This window comes from Pezoporus wallicus, unplaced genomic scaffold (genome assembly GCF_028554395.1).
Source record: "Pezoporus wallicus isolate ANWC-B61680 ecotype Strahan unplaced genomic scaffold, APGP_CSIRO_Pwel_v1 contig_2776, whole genome shotgun sequence".
Lineage (NCBI taxonomy): Eukaryota > Metazoa > Chordata > Aves > Psittaciformes > Psittacidae > Pezoporus > Pezoporus wallicus.
In genome coordinates this window covers 1,047,742-1,062,993 of record NW_026642992.1, presented here as the reverse complement: position 1 = coordinate 1,062,993, position 15,252 = coordinate 1,047,742, and the positions used below count along the sequence as shown (strand labels likewise).

General features: G+C 38.4%; 1 long non-coding RNA gene across 1 annotated transcript; it reads right to left on the bottom strand.

The window, feature by feature from the left end:
- Nucleotides 1–1,303: 1,303 nt before the first annotated feature.
- Nucleotides 1,304–13,619, bottom strand: LOC130592280 (uncharacterized). Its single transcript, XR_008970507.1, has 2 exons — nt 13,134–13,619; nt 1,304–1,498 (listed from the first exon to the last, which is right to left on the bottom strand). It is a non-coding gene; the product is annotated as an uncharacterized LOC130592280 (long non-coding RNA).
- Nucleotides 13,620–15,252: the final 1,633 nt, after the last annotated feature.

Below are 15,252 nucleotides of genomic sequence, written 5' to 3'. Positions count from 1 at the left end.
TGCTCCCTGCCTGCCTGCCTGCCAGCAAACCTTCAGAAACACCTTGCATGCATCCGAAAAGCAAGGTTTCCACACAGTGTTATGGAAGTTCAACTCTTGCTACTGCAAAAGAGAGAAGACAAGGCAGAGGACTCCCTATATGAATGCATTTCCACAGATTGGCCTTCTCTTAAAATGTTTTTCCAGTTGATTTTTCACCAGGAGTGCTTTTCAATTCCAGCACTCTCCCGTGTCGGTCATATTTTGAAACTCTGCTCAAACCCAATCCTACTGCCAAAACCACTAGAAACCTTTCAATTTCATACCTGCAAATCAGAGTAACTGAAATGCTCTCCCATATGAAAATGCCAGTAACCATTTTAAGCCACAATATATTTCTTTAGCAGATGATTACAACCAAACTGGCTTTTAGTCAATCTAGTCTGCTGTGCCATACCATATCTTCTTTCACTAGAGCAAATGGAAGCCTTTTTTAGTGAGCACGCAGTCTAGTCTCTGACAAAACACAGGTTAAGCAGCAGACAAAACAAAGCTAAATAAAAACAATATTTAAACATTGTTTTGATAGAATACAACAAAGTTAGTTTATGCCTGTTTAGATGTAACGTGACAAAATAGGACTCTCATTTTCGAAAGTTAACCTCTTTTCAGATTTTTATTTCAAAGCATCTCAATGAGAAGGCTATGGCTATTTCAACTACAGCTTTCAAAAAAGAAATCTGTGAAGCGTAACTGGATATCCAGAGCTGAAATTCTTGGCTACTTACAGTAGGAAGTAAATGCATAGCATGCACAGAGGACCATGCTTACGCAGTTTTGAATCCCTGTACATCTGACATGTTTGAAGGATACTTGAAAGGCATCTTGGAGAGAACTACAGCACTATCTAACATCTTTATACATGTGTGTCCCTCAGTACCACTCTTTCTGTCTCATCAACACCTAAACATTTGCTAAGGTTGGAGTAGGGATTGGTGTGACACAGCATAGGCTTTCTGTTGCCTATTCTTTCCAAGTCTTTTTTTAAGAGCTGACTCATGATGCTTTGGCCATATAACATGGTTTAAAAGTAGCTGGAATGAGAAACAAAATCCTAATTTGCATACCAGGGTACAGAACTCAAAACATGGAGTGAAAAACACTCTAAGACCTACTTTTGAATTGTTGGACTTTCATGAAAATGGAAGAGTTCAAAACAGAACTTGCACTTCCCCCTGAAAATTACTAAATCTAATGGAAGGAAGAAGAAAGAAGCAAGAATGAGATACACTTTTAAAGGACAAAACCCTACCAAAACCAAATAAACCATATTTTAAAATATATTTCATAATGATATTATATGGGGCTTCTAGATTGAAGATTTCATGCTCATATTCTCCTGCCTAGATCAGTCTTCCCAGTTAGCCCAAGTTCTTCTGTGATGCACGACTTGTAGCTCACAGTGGCTGTGCTCTCCTTCCTGCTCTCCCCTGTGAAGCCCAGATAGGACTTGTAAGCACTGGGAAGAAAAGGAAACTCAGGACTTAGAGCAGTGTAGCATCTCAGAATAAAAAGAATTATATTTACAACAACAAAAATAGATTTGCTGGGGAGAAGACAACAAGCTTCTTGCCAAAAATTCTGATTTTTATTTAGCCTTAGTTACAACCTTTTTATTGGCAAATAGCCAGCAGCTATTCTAAGCAAAATTATGCAATTAATTATTACAACAATAAATAACAAATTATCTATTTAGATACTGATATGAAAGCAATATACACTTCTAAAGGAATTACTCTACAAATGAGCAGGTTAATATATGTCTTGTACTATAATTTTCAACATACCAGCCTGACAGATAACACACACGGAGAGAAAATTATGAACTTTGTGTCCAAGTAATTGTTGCCCCTTCATAGCTACTGTATGTACACACAAGTGCATGGAAAAAAGTATAAACACTGTAAAGCACATTTAAACTTCATAGTCATTTATTAATTTAGTATTAATAATATTTAGTATTTCATATTAAACATTAGCTGTCAAAGAAGTGGTGAAGCTACGTATCAATATTTGTATCTTTGTAAACTTATTTTGTATAAGTTTTTGTATACAAAATTTGTATATTTGTAAACTTATGCATTTGCTGCTAGGTTAAAGGCTTTTTGTTTTGATTTACATCATGTAATTAATTTCTTTCAAAACTCTGAGAAACTAGCAATAATGCTATAATTTTTGGCTAAGAAAAGAACTGCTATATTGTATAGAGGAAGAAATGAAAAAAAAATTAAAAAAAAGTTATATTCAAAGGTTTTAATGGCACCTAAGATGGTACTCAAGCCATTCCATGCTTAAATGTATTAAAAAAAAAAAAAGAGAGAAAAAAAAACAAAAAAAAACCCAAAGAAGTATTCACAAGGACAGTATAGGATTATTTATTCCAGCAAACACAGAACCTCATAGCCATCTTATTCCCTGTGCTAATATTTGGAAAGCACTGAATTTGAGAAGCAATTCAATTCCTAAAGCCCTTTACATCTTTTTAAGACAGAGGAGGAGTAAGGAAGGGAAATTTCAGTCAGCATCATGACCCATATAAAAGAAATATAGTAGGTAAAATTACTGAAATGATACTCCAGGGATTACTATAGTGAATAGATGTTGGAATTTTTTCTTAGAGGACCAGGGTTTAGAAAAAGTGGTTCCAGGCTCACAGAGTAACATTCACACTACTCTCAGATCTACTCCATTTTTTTTTCTCTATGCCCCAAATCCAGTTCTATAGAAATGCTCAACTCTTCATTCTTAGTTTCTCCTTTATACACTCTGTCAAGGTTGCTGTCCTCCTAATCTTTTTTCCTTACCAGTTTTTTTTTTTCCAAATACTACTAGACATGATTAGGAAGAAATTATTAAAGTTGGAAGCATTTATTCACAGAGAAACGGCAAATCTATTCAATCTAAATTAAAACATAATTATGTGCACTTTGCCAAAAATAGCTTTTTTTGGTACAAAAACACAAAAACGTGCTTTCTGTAAAAAAATAAAAAAAATTAGTACATACTTTCCACTGAAGGCTAGCTTTTTAAACTACAAAAAATTCAGTCAGTTCCTACCAGTGTCAAAAAACCTCAGTGCACAGAGACTAAAAAAAGCCTAACAAAAATTCCCAAAAAAACCCGAGTGAATCAAAAAACTTGACATGTTAAACAGCAAAGTAGCCAACAGCAATCACACTCTTGCAGTTTCTTCCTTCTGACTACATAAAGAAACCTAATCCTTTCCCAAATGTCATTTCTTCTTCTTCAGCTCTCCTCATTCACTTCCTTTTCCTCAGCCATTAGTTCCAGCTCAAACCCATTTAAACAAAGCTTGCAGTAGGTTGCAGAAGTCACGCTAGAGCTTACTGCCTTCAGATACATAGCTACGACAAGGTGAGCCTCTTTTTGTTTAGATTATTTTCAAAGCTTCAACTTTCAGCTGGAAAGTAAGATGGATGGCAACAATAAGAGTGACCCATTATTCATCTTTTTCCCTTTATTAAGCCCTTCTTCAATGCTGGTGAAGAGATGCATACAGGAAAGGAAGCTTTGTGCCACATGGCTATTCCCCCGGGTAGGCAGCAGCTCAAAGCCAATGAAATCACTAAAAAGTGGCAGACACTGAATTTCATCTTTCTGGCTTTTCTGGCCTCTGGAAGGGGTGTTCAGCAAGATTCTGGTCACCTCCATTTTCCCTGCTCCTCACTCACTTCCAGGCAAGCTTGCAGTAGAGGAGTTTCTAGACCCTGGAACTTTCATCTGTTCTTTCACCTCCCACATGAAGCAGCAGCAGTCATATCACAACTATGCTAAAAAGAATTTTCAGATTAGGAATAGTAAATTGAAGCATCTATGTAGTTCACACTCCTGTTGATGGTGGGAGTGCCACCCTCCTAGCTTGCTAGGTCACTTTTCCATTGGTTGCAACAATAAAATTTTAATATGCATTTCCATTATTTAAAATACTGCATTTATTTCTGGTGTTATTTTTGCCTTGCAGCTAAAAAAGCAAACACAATCACTACCATTGTTCCCAAATTATTACGTATGTATTTGACAACTGTTCTTGCCTTTGCCTTGTACTGTCTTCAATGAGAAGTACAGTTGCAACTAGCGAAAAACTTGAGAAAGCAGAGCCATATCCATCCACCTTTAGAAAAACAAATTTAAAGTAGCACTGATGCAATTCAGCTTCCCTTCTGGAGGCTGATAGCTATGTAAGATGCCTTTCAACACAGTGAGAACAAGTATTTCCCCTCCTCGCTCGTACTGAGTAACCTGGATATGTAATTTATGATGAATTCACAAACAAACCGGTCAATGGTTCAGTACAAACCAAACATAAGTAGACACATTTCTAAACCTGTCCGTCATGCTGCTTACACAATCTGTTGATCCATTGAACAAATATATGTTGAGAGATTAGGCAGGAGTTGACTGCCATTCAGTAAGATAAATGTAGACTAGACTAATTTTCTGCCTGACTTAACACTTAAGGATTTGTATTAAAGGGGAGGAGGAGGGAATTCCAGCCACCTAGGTCTTCAGAATGAGATTACCCTGCCAAGGACCTCACACAGAGGTCCCTACCAGCTCTCTTTCACATACTGAACCATCTGTTTTCTGAATAAAATTGCAAAGCAAGTGAACTGGTACTCAAGGAGCACTAATTCTGGTTATTCAGATTTTTTTTTCTTGGCAGTAGAGAAAAAAAAAAAGCAGACGGATGAAGTTGTATGAGGTACAGTTGTAAGTTAAAAGTGCTAGCTGTGCTGTCATGGTCTTTGTTATACTGTTTTTTCACAAAAGAGTTGCAGGCTATCGAGCTAGAGAGAAAACTGAAGACCATTAAGTGGGGAAAAGCATTCATGTTGCCTAAGGCCATCCACTGGCATATTCTAAACCTCTCTCTGCTCCTTCTTAGTGACAGTCCCTCTGAAAGCAGCTTCAGTGTGCGCATGTTTTCACAAGCTTACAAAAAACATCCCTCCACCCAGTGTCCAGAGTTTGCATCCCACATGCTTTCAGGAATGTGTCTTTCTAGCAGCCTATACCAGGTGTCTATCTTGTGCTCCTAGATCTCCTGGCAGAGATAAGTTATTCAGCATCTCAAAGCCTTCTATCCCACGACAACTGAAATGCACTTGTAAAGATTTTGGGACAAGTGACAATTTTCTAAGCATCTTAATTCTAACCTGTAAACTCTTGCTCCATTTCTCACATAAGACAAGATTTGACAGAAGCAGGCTGGATATATATAATTATTACATAATCCCTTGTCCTGCTCTTGGACCAACACTGGCATGCTCCCTTGATATTTTGCTACCTCACAAATAAGAACAGACATCTTGTATGCCCCAGTGCCTATTTCTCTTATGTTACAGAAAAGTTGGTCTTTCAAAAATTTTTTTTTTTTCTCTAGAAAGTAGCATTTAGAGTGCTAAAACATGCTAAACCTAGGTCACCTCTCCACCCTTCCAGTTTGTTAATTTACTGCTTCTAAAGTAGATCCTGTGGTCCTTAGCATAGGATGCCTTTCTGTTTGTTTGTTCCAACAAACAGAGGCCAATGAAGTGCTGATCCCTACCGGACACTGCTGTAATACTGAAAGCAGCACCGCATTAAAATAAGCAAACCTACTGCATACCAGATACAGACCAGTAAACAGTCCAAACATTACTCCGGTTGATTGCATCTCCCTGTTTCATCTGCAAATAGTAGTCTCTGCGTATTTTAAGTCCAAATTCACTATAGAAATTGAAGCATTTTAGAAAGCAGAGGTAATTTTGCTTAACCACCTAAACTATATAATAACAGAGCCAACCACACTTATATTTTTAATACATCTGGTATTACTACAGTACTCCTACCCACCTCATAATCTGTTCGTCCTTTGACATTTGACTCACTGTTGTGATATGATGCACGTAACAGATGGGTTATGTGGTCCCAGGTACTATTGTGCTTTATTTTCCAGATGCGTTTCTACAACACAATGCAATTCTGCAACAGAAATTGATCAGACTTTGGCCTGTTACTGGGCTGTGAAAAGTCTTGAGATGATGCTCCACTGCATGACTATTATGATGCATGTGGGGCAATGTAACTTTGTATTTGGTATATTCAAGGGCATTCAGAAAAAATAGCAGAGGCCAACAATCAAGAGTTTGAAATAGATGGACAGACACCTTCAGAGGACATGTTTTACACCTGCTACATTTGTTTTGACAGGGAGAATACAACTCTTGTTTCCAGCACTAATTCAATCTACTTAATTAAGTAAGCGAATGGAAACTTAATCCTATGATTTCAAAATTTTATATATCTATTTGATGCTTTGTCAATGAATGAATTCAAATTGGATAGTTCAGAGGACATGATCAATTTAACTGTCACACCCTCGCAAGAAATATTTCCTTATAACTAAACAAATATCAGAAGAAAAAACATACAATCTTCATCTCCTTCTCATGGTGCATTAGATGACACCAGTTGACTTGCTCATGTCAGTACTTCTCCCATACACACAGAGAATAGTCATACTATCTATTGCAATCAACTTAAGACAATGAAGTAGCAGTGTGATACTATTTACAGACCGAACTGCTCACTATAGGACCATTTCTCATTGTAAATGGGCAGAGTTCACTTCCTCCATCTTTCAGGAAGTATAAGAAAAGAAGGATTAAAGCTAGTTTTATTTTAAAAGTGACATAAAAAAAATCCTAAACAAACCAAAACCCCCAAAAATGCAAAGTAGTGAACACCCAGAACTGTCCTTTCTATACTGTTCTTTCCCAAGTTTAAAAATAGACGAAAAAAATAAAAATAGACTGTCCCTTTACAGATGAGTCAGTGAGTATCCTATTATTGTCCCTGTATCTGCTTTTTCTGTTTCAATAGAAATTTGGTTTCCTGAATTCTCAGAAAAGTTGCTATCAGAAAAGATCAGTAAAACTATCAGAAAAGATCAGTAAATAACACCTACTGGTCTTTCATAAGACATCTGGTGCAAATTGCTGGTGGGTTTGGGTTTTCTTGGGTGTTTTACTCAGACAAAATTATTTTTTACATCACTAGTCATAAGTATTAGAGTTTCTTTGAGGCTTTAATTCTATAAGAAATAATTTGTATAAAACCATTTTATTTAGGGTCTCAGAATTGCTTCATCTTTAACCTACTTTGATAGAACAATTAAAGAGCAACACCTGTCCTAAATTTGGGGTACTTTAACCAATCTTTAAAACAAATGAAAAAGCAAACAAGCAGAATAGTATATGAAGAAACAGTCTGGAAACACAGGTAGACAGAGATATCTAGTTAATTAGCAGTAATGTTTCTTATTCAGTAAGTGACACACCCATGATAAGAATAAGGCAGATACCCTGGCTGAATACATTAAAACTACAGCTCCTTGTCATTCAAACATTTAGATTAATTCAAGACAAAAACACTGTATTAAATACTGTCCTGGGTTCAGCAGTAGCAGTCATTTTTCTCTTTCTTAGTAGCTCGTGAAGTGCTGTGGCTTTCACTTTCAGCCTGGGAACAGCTCTGATAACACTGATGTTTTTAGTTGCTGCTCATTAATGTTTACTCTGACCAAAGACTTTCTGAGTCTCATGCTCTGCCAGGGAGAGGGGAAGCCAGGACGAAGCAGAGACAGGACACCTGACCCAAACTAGCCAAAGAGGTATTCCATGCCACAGCATGTCATGCCCACTATATAAACTGGGGGCAGTTACCCAGAAGGGCTAGATCACTGCTCAGGTCGGGCTGGGTATCGGTCGGCAGGTGGTGAGTGGCTGTATTCTCTTCCCTTGTTATTTCCCTTATCATTATTATTATTGGTGGTAGCAGTAGTGATTTGTGTTATACCTTAGTTACTGGACTGTTCTTATCTCAACCTGTGGGAGTTACATTCTTTTGATTCTCCTCCCCATCCCTCCGGGAGCAGGGGCAGGAAGGCAGGGGGAGTGAGCGAGTGGCTGTGTGGCTCTGGGTTGCCGGCTGGGCTTAAACCACGACACTACTTCTCAATAACCTAAGCATTAATTAGCAGAAATTTAATTTAAAGAAAAAATGCAAAGGGGAAAGAGAAGGGGTGATGTGTGGGAAAGAAGGGGAGATAGAGAGGAAGAGGGGGGAGAGGGAAAGACAAGAAGCGAAAATGGAAAGAATTGTTCCACAGTTTAAACCCTTCAGGAAAAAAAAAAACAAGCAAAACAAAACAAAAACCCAAGCAAAACGAAATAAAAAACCAAACAAAAGAAAATCAAACCAAAAGAAAACCAACCAAACATACAAAAAGCCCCCAAACAATTAGGCAGTTGATATTAGTTTGGCAGTCCCAGGCTTTTTAACCTAGCAGGTAAAATTATACTAGAAAAAGAAAGCTACAATATGGTTCTAATGAATTCACTGGAGACAGTTTTCATTTTAAAGAAAACACACTTGACCATCTGGATTAAGTTATGGCAGACTGCTGAGTATTTTTCTTCCTTCAGTCCCACGTATACGTCTAGCAACATCATATTTGTCACAGCAGTAACCTCTGATAGGCTCCATGGCTCTTTTGAAAGTCTGCTGATACCTGCTCCAAACTTAGGAAGTCAAATTGTAGTCATCATGATAAATGACAGCCAAAGAAGGCATCATTTGGTATTTTCATAATCTTAAGATAGCCACTACCATTACTCTTTCTGATGCCATAACATGTACTCAGCAAGCAGCAGCTACAGACAGCCAAGTCCATCTATCATACCAGTTACTATCTTGTGTTTTACAGCAAAAAGAAAATAACAACAAAAATCCAAGACAAAATGAGTACCTGCCCATAAGACCCCTGTTATTCATAAGCTCCTAGGAGTGCAAAATATGCATAGCTCAGAACTTACTTGAATTTATCACACTTCCTCCACTCTCCTCAAGTTAGATGCATGTTCCAGTTTTAATCCCTACTCACCTGAAAGGAGGAACAGACAAGCTACATTTCTTATATTAGAATCAACAAACAACAAACATGGAAACCAACAAATAAAAGTATGCAGACAGTACGTAAGAAGTGGTGAGTGGGAAAAAGAAGGTTCAAAGGCTACTGAAGTAGCTCAGGGCTGCATTCAGCACAAGGTACTTTCACCGAACTCAACAAATTTATGTACAACTTACATGCAGATCAGACTCATCTCCAAAAAAAAATCCTTTAATTCTCTGTCCTGCAATTAACAGATGAATTTGCTGGAAGCAGGAATTTTACAAGCACTACCTTACACTGTACTACACAAAGATTTTGAAGCTTCAAACACACTTAAATGCAACTTTTCAACTAAAAGAACTCTTGTTTTGAAACACAGGAAGTTAAGACCTAAAGTTTTGCCCAGAGAGGGAATCCCACAGTGTTTAAAAATATCTGATTCAGCAGAAGGTAAGCAGCAGCATTAATAATACCTTTATTATGTCTTGAGAACAAGCACGGGTCACCCCTGCTTTCTGTTTACACTGCAGTGACACCTGAAGCTTCTAGAGCAATTTGTTCAGCTGTGTATACAAGCCACATTATGTGCTGCATTCCATCTGGTGGCCAAATTTTATCTCATCATCAATATCCACACACAGTTTTTGATCTATGGTCATTACAGGTGAATAAGCAGCTTTTCTGTCTCACACGAATTTTGCCTTACAATTGATAACTAGCAAATACAATCTGTGTATCTCAATGCCATGGTAGAGTATATGGTGTCTAACTGGCCTTTACAACAGATGAGATTACAATTAGCTGAAATATGAGTAGGAGGAAAACAGTGCTCTTAGGATCTTCCCTGGTCCATAACACTGCCTCTGGACAAATGTGCATAGCTAACAGCACGGACAGTAGAGCTGAGTACTCCCAGCTCTTCCCCAGTAAGTATGCCCAGAGTTATGAAAAGGTTGCTATCCTTTTGAATCCACATTTTGTATTATTACCACTAGTCAAGCTTATTCCAGCGCATACAATGTTTCTGTGACTGCTCAGGTTATACAAAGAACATTTAGGAGAATTAGGACACGATAGCAGCACATAAAGCTTTCTACAGCTTTTGCAGTTCAACCAGGAGTAAGTCCTCCATAAAGTCAGTGCTGCATACAACTGCCACACTTGCAGTTAAGAAGTCATCTCAGATACTGCATGGGAAGGAATGATTCATATACAGAAGAGCTTTAACAGTTCTCAAGGATGGAAAACACAATGGTATTTTTAAGGTATAAATTCCTTCTTCATCAAATGAAAGGAAAAAAAAAAAAAAGAAAACCATGACAAGATTTTGCAGCCCACTCAAGACTGAGTCATATCCATGGAGGAGTTAAAATTACCATTTATTCTTTTTCCCCCCACATAAGGTTGTCTTTTCCAGCTTCTCTCATACCAGCCGGCTATCACCTGCATTGCTGTTTCCCCATGTCCATCTAAGCTACTCTCCTTCTACTTCATTCCATTTATCTTCTGCCACCCATGTGAGTTATCACTTGTCCCACTCCAGTACATGAGAAATACATAATAAAAATTGAGCAAGGACTGCAAGTGGAACAATGAAGAGGAGGAAGACAGTGTCTCATCTCTGAAAGAAAGCTAGTCAGAAGGAATAGCCGACAAATCACTCTGCCCCAAACTTCTTCCAACTCCATTTAAAAAAAAACAAATTAACCAACCAAAACCAACTAAAAGCCAAAACCAAACCAAACCAACACAATAAAAACCCACAAACAAACAAACCAAAAAAACCAAACAACCCATAACTCATAATGAGAATGGTCAGGCACTGCAACATGCTCTCCAGAAAACCTGTGATATGTCCATTCTTCTAGTTATGCAAAATGAGAATGGACAAGTCCTAAGCAACCCAGCTTAACTTTTGAATAAGGTCCTATCTGAGCAAATGTTGCACAAGACAATCCCTTCTGACCTGAATTTTATTCAATGATCATATAAAAGACACAGACTTCATGAGACTTTCCAAGCTATATCAGTAACATTGATAAGAACCAGCTTTGTGGGAAGAAGAGCTGGCAGGAGGTCAGAAGCCTTTATGATAAACATCTACATAAGGGTTATGGCTCCTCCTTGTTTTTACTGAAGTTATTCTTTTACATGAATAGGGACTAGGAAGTAAGAAGACATGAAGCTCGAGGCCTACACTAAATATTTTATGGGTTATTTTTATGAGACAATACAAGAGAAGCTGCTGAAAAATAACTAGATTTTAGCAAAGGCTGGTTTAGATGTATAATTGAGGAGACCTATGGTGGATGTGCATGTGTCAAGCTTCACTTGGTAGAGCAAGTAAGTCTGCTACCTTAAGAAAAAGTTTTTTGTAATTGGTTGCTAGTTTGTGGGTTTTGTTTTGGTGTTTTTTTTTTTCCCCATTAGATTTCCTGCTGGATGTCTGAATTGATAGTTATGAGACAGCCTCCTTCCATCCGCAGTAGGAAATCAAGCACATATTGATCGCCCAACGTGACATTCCTTGCAAAGCTAACAGAAACAACAAAACAGCTTCTTCCTCCAGTACAACAAGATACTAAACACTGTAGCCTCTTAAATTGCCAAGTCCAGCAGATTGGGATTTAATACTACTTCCAACTAGTTTAATCTAGAGAGATTGGTCCTGGTTTACCAATTTGTGCAGAATAGCTCAGCAGCCCAAACCACTCATCACGCTGGTTCCTCAGGACTGGATAAGAAATAGAAAATTGCTTATGTTCAATCCCAAAACAAAGATCAAGAGGAAAAAAAGAACAGAAGAGATGTTAGGCAGGCCTTTCAAATCCTCCCCATCTCCATTTAGAGACATTCAAAAAGGAAATGCTAGCTTTAAAAAGCTCAAAATTGCAATGGAAAATAAATCAGTGAAAGTAAGATCAAATTAAAGTTCTTCTAGAAGAGGAAACTTGATTGCTGTGGGATATTCGGACAATTGTTCAGAGCTGAAGCTGGTTTTTTTTGTCTAAGTGCTGTTTTCTTTCATTTTGCTTTTGTAACATGAATTTCTTCACATTGGCGTAGAAGCAAGTTACCTCCCAAGGAGCTGGAGAGACAGTCAAATAACTGGCAATGTTTTACTTTTGATTGAATGTCTTGCTTGAGGCGTATTTTCAGGCTTTGGATGAAAGCATGGGAAATTGCTATGATAAGCCTCAGACTTTAAAGTAGTGGTGTAGTGGGGAAGACACTTCACTATAGCACAGATTGTGGAACATTTCAAAGCAACACAGCAGAACATTATTCTGTTCCTGACAGAAGATTCTGTTACTCTATATGAGATTAACAAAACACACACAAATATAAAACCCACTTTTAAGGATTTCTATAGTACCAGCCCTAGAAAACCAACAGTGATTTTGAATGATACCTGCAATTTTCTGTATTATTTGCCAGTTTGCAAAGATTAGAGAGCACGGAACGTTCAGTAGGATTGCTAAAGGATTTTATCCTTTTTTTGAGGTAAATGGCACACAGTGTTCAGCATTTTGACACTGGCCTGTATTAGTTCCTAACAGGAACTATTAGTGATGCATTGTGCTCGCCCATGCTGCAAAAGGCAGTGGCTTCATCTGGGCAAATACCTTCTCCATTCCTTTCCTATATCCAGGTTCCAAAGTCTCCACATGACTTATCAAGAGTTAATCATCAACATATTTGCACTGGAAATTTTCAGTCTTTTCTAGATAACTGTGTTCCTGAACAGGAAGGCGAAATTCCTTACAAGCAAGGTATTTTCCTGTGAACAGAGAGGAGGACCTCTGGTGGTACTTACATACAGCTTATTTTCATTAGAACAATTTCAAGCAAGCTAGCTCAAACCAGAACATTGAGGTCTCTGCCAAAAGTACATTACATTTTAACCACAGTTGTTAGCCACCACCTGGTTGGATAAGACCATTTCTCAGGAACTTATCAAACATGCAGATAAACATTTGCTTTTATATTTGCTCTTTCACTGCCTTCTTTCCTGAGGGTACTAAGAAAAAACTCAGAACAACCAGCAGTGTGTTCTGGCCTCCCTGTATTTCGTTCAATAACACAGAAGTAATATTTCACCCAGATCGCTTCAATCAAGTATAAAGTCTTGGCTTACCTTTCTGGTGTTACATCTTTGCTGCTGCTTGAATGCGCTGTATCAAATGTATTTCCATTTCCTCTGTAAATGGAAAAGTCTTCCCTCCTTGCAGAAAAATAATGTTCCTTTCCAATCCACAGTCACCTTCCTTTCCAGTAAACAAGACCCAGATAAAGCAATTCTTCTCCCTGGCTGAAGAGAGGCAGCAAAGCCAGGGTGTGCAATTCCTTCCCCTCAGGTGCATCAAATCTGCTGCAGGCAGCTTGCTGCAGGGAGGTGAAGAAGATGAGAAGTTCACTGTTAATTTAGTGGACACCCCACAGGTGGAAGCAGCCACAAGCCAAACACTTGATGTCACCTCAAGAACCCCTTTCTTCCAGGACTTTTTCTTCACTTGCCCCCTCACTTGCTTGACCACCTTAGACAAGCCCAGACCCAAACGAGTGTTTAGTGATGGGGCCATAAATTATTTATTCATATATTTGTTAGCTCATTCTTATTCACAGTAATTTTATCTATACTGCATCTTGTGATCCAAATTTCCCACTGCCCACACCACCCCCCTAAATTTCCTCTGACAACTCTTCTCCCAGCAGGGCCCACATTCCAGTCCCCCTTCCTCAGCTCCCCATTCCTCGGCTCCTTGCCTAGCATCCAACCCGCTTCCCAGCAGCACAGGGGCCGGCTGGGTAAGCTGGTACCCCACCCACCCTACCTTCACACTGCTGCTTCCCCCTAAAATCACTGACATTAACTGGGGGTCCACCAGAACATGACTTGTCCTTGAGGCTACCCTCTTCACCAGGCTCTTCCCCCTCAGGGCCAAGAGCCAATAAGAAAAACCTAGTCAAATGAGAGGCTTTGCTCTTCATCTTCCCCCCTTCCTCCCTATATTGCCTCTGATCCCATCCTGGCACCAAAAGCCTTAAGGGCTGTGATACTGCTATATGCCTGTTTAGTGCCTTTTTATAATCTGAAGGCTGAATCTTTATGAGGGTATAAAAACCTCTGGGATATTTTTGGCTAACAGGACAAAACACTAGAGGATTTTGTCTCATAGTGGCAAACAGTGGGTACTAGGTTGGTTTACCCTCAGATGGATTACCAGAAAGGTACCCTGCAGGAGAAAGGATAGTTTGGTAGAGCCCAGCAATGCTCAGATCAACTATTTCATAAAAAAAAAAACAACAAGTGAAAAACTTTGATGGAGAAGCTGAAAAATATTATGAATAGTTTCAATGAATGACCATGAATATGACCGCAGGTACAACAAACTATTCACTGCTTAAAAATTTTTGCTAAGGCTAGGAAAAATGACACCAGCAAAACATTTGATATTCAGCAGCATACTGCAGTAAATTGGAACCATTTTACAACATTTTGAATGCTGGAAATCTGAATAAAGGCAAAAAAAAGCTGCATTTTCCTAGCATAGCGAGAAGAGTTAGGAAGACATAATTAAAAAAAAAAAAAACGAAAAAACCAACCCAAGTCAGGCTGATTAAAGAACTCAGATTTCGCTTTTCTGATGTGTTATTGGCTGTATTTATGCAATATGAAAAACAGCCTGACCAAACTCAGACTGACCCAACTTAGATACTGACAACAAACTCTCTTTAATTACAGAAAAAGAAAGCAAACGCAGCTTAGTGTCCTGTCTTTTGCTGGAGCTCATGAGCTGTTACAGGATGAAGGGTGCTACTTATGGCTTGCACATCTTTTCCAGTAATTAAGTGTTGGCTGAGAACTCATTTGTCCAAACTATTTTTTCCCCCACTAACCCTCTCTTAAAGCATCCACTATCTAGAGCAGCATTTGGTGGAGTTCAAATCCCTTACATCCCAGTCTGAACTTTGTTCTTTCCATAACAAAGCTAGAGCTTGCAACTTCAAATTTAAAATAAGAAGCTTCTGCTTTTTTTACTAGAATGATTTGTTACTTCCTTGCTCTATGCAGAATAATGGGTTTGGCCTCATTAAAGTCAAGAGTAGGCATTCAGTAGCAGTGCTCACATCACATCAGCAAGGAGATATTAATTCCTGGATACTGTGTGACACAACTGTATGTGTTTGTTACAAAAGAAGGTAAATTCAGTGATTAGCCAGGGCAGATTTTGTGTGTCCTATAAAATGGACAG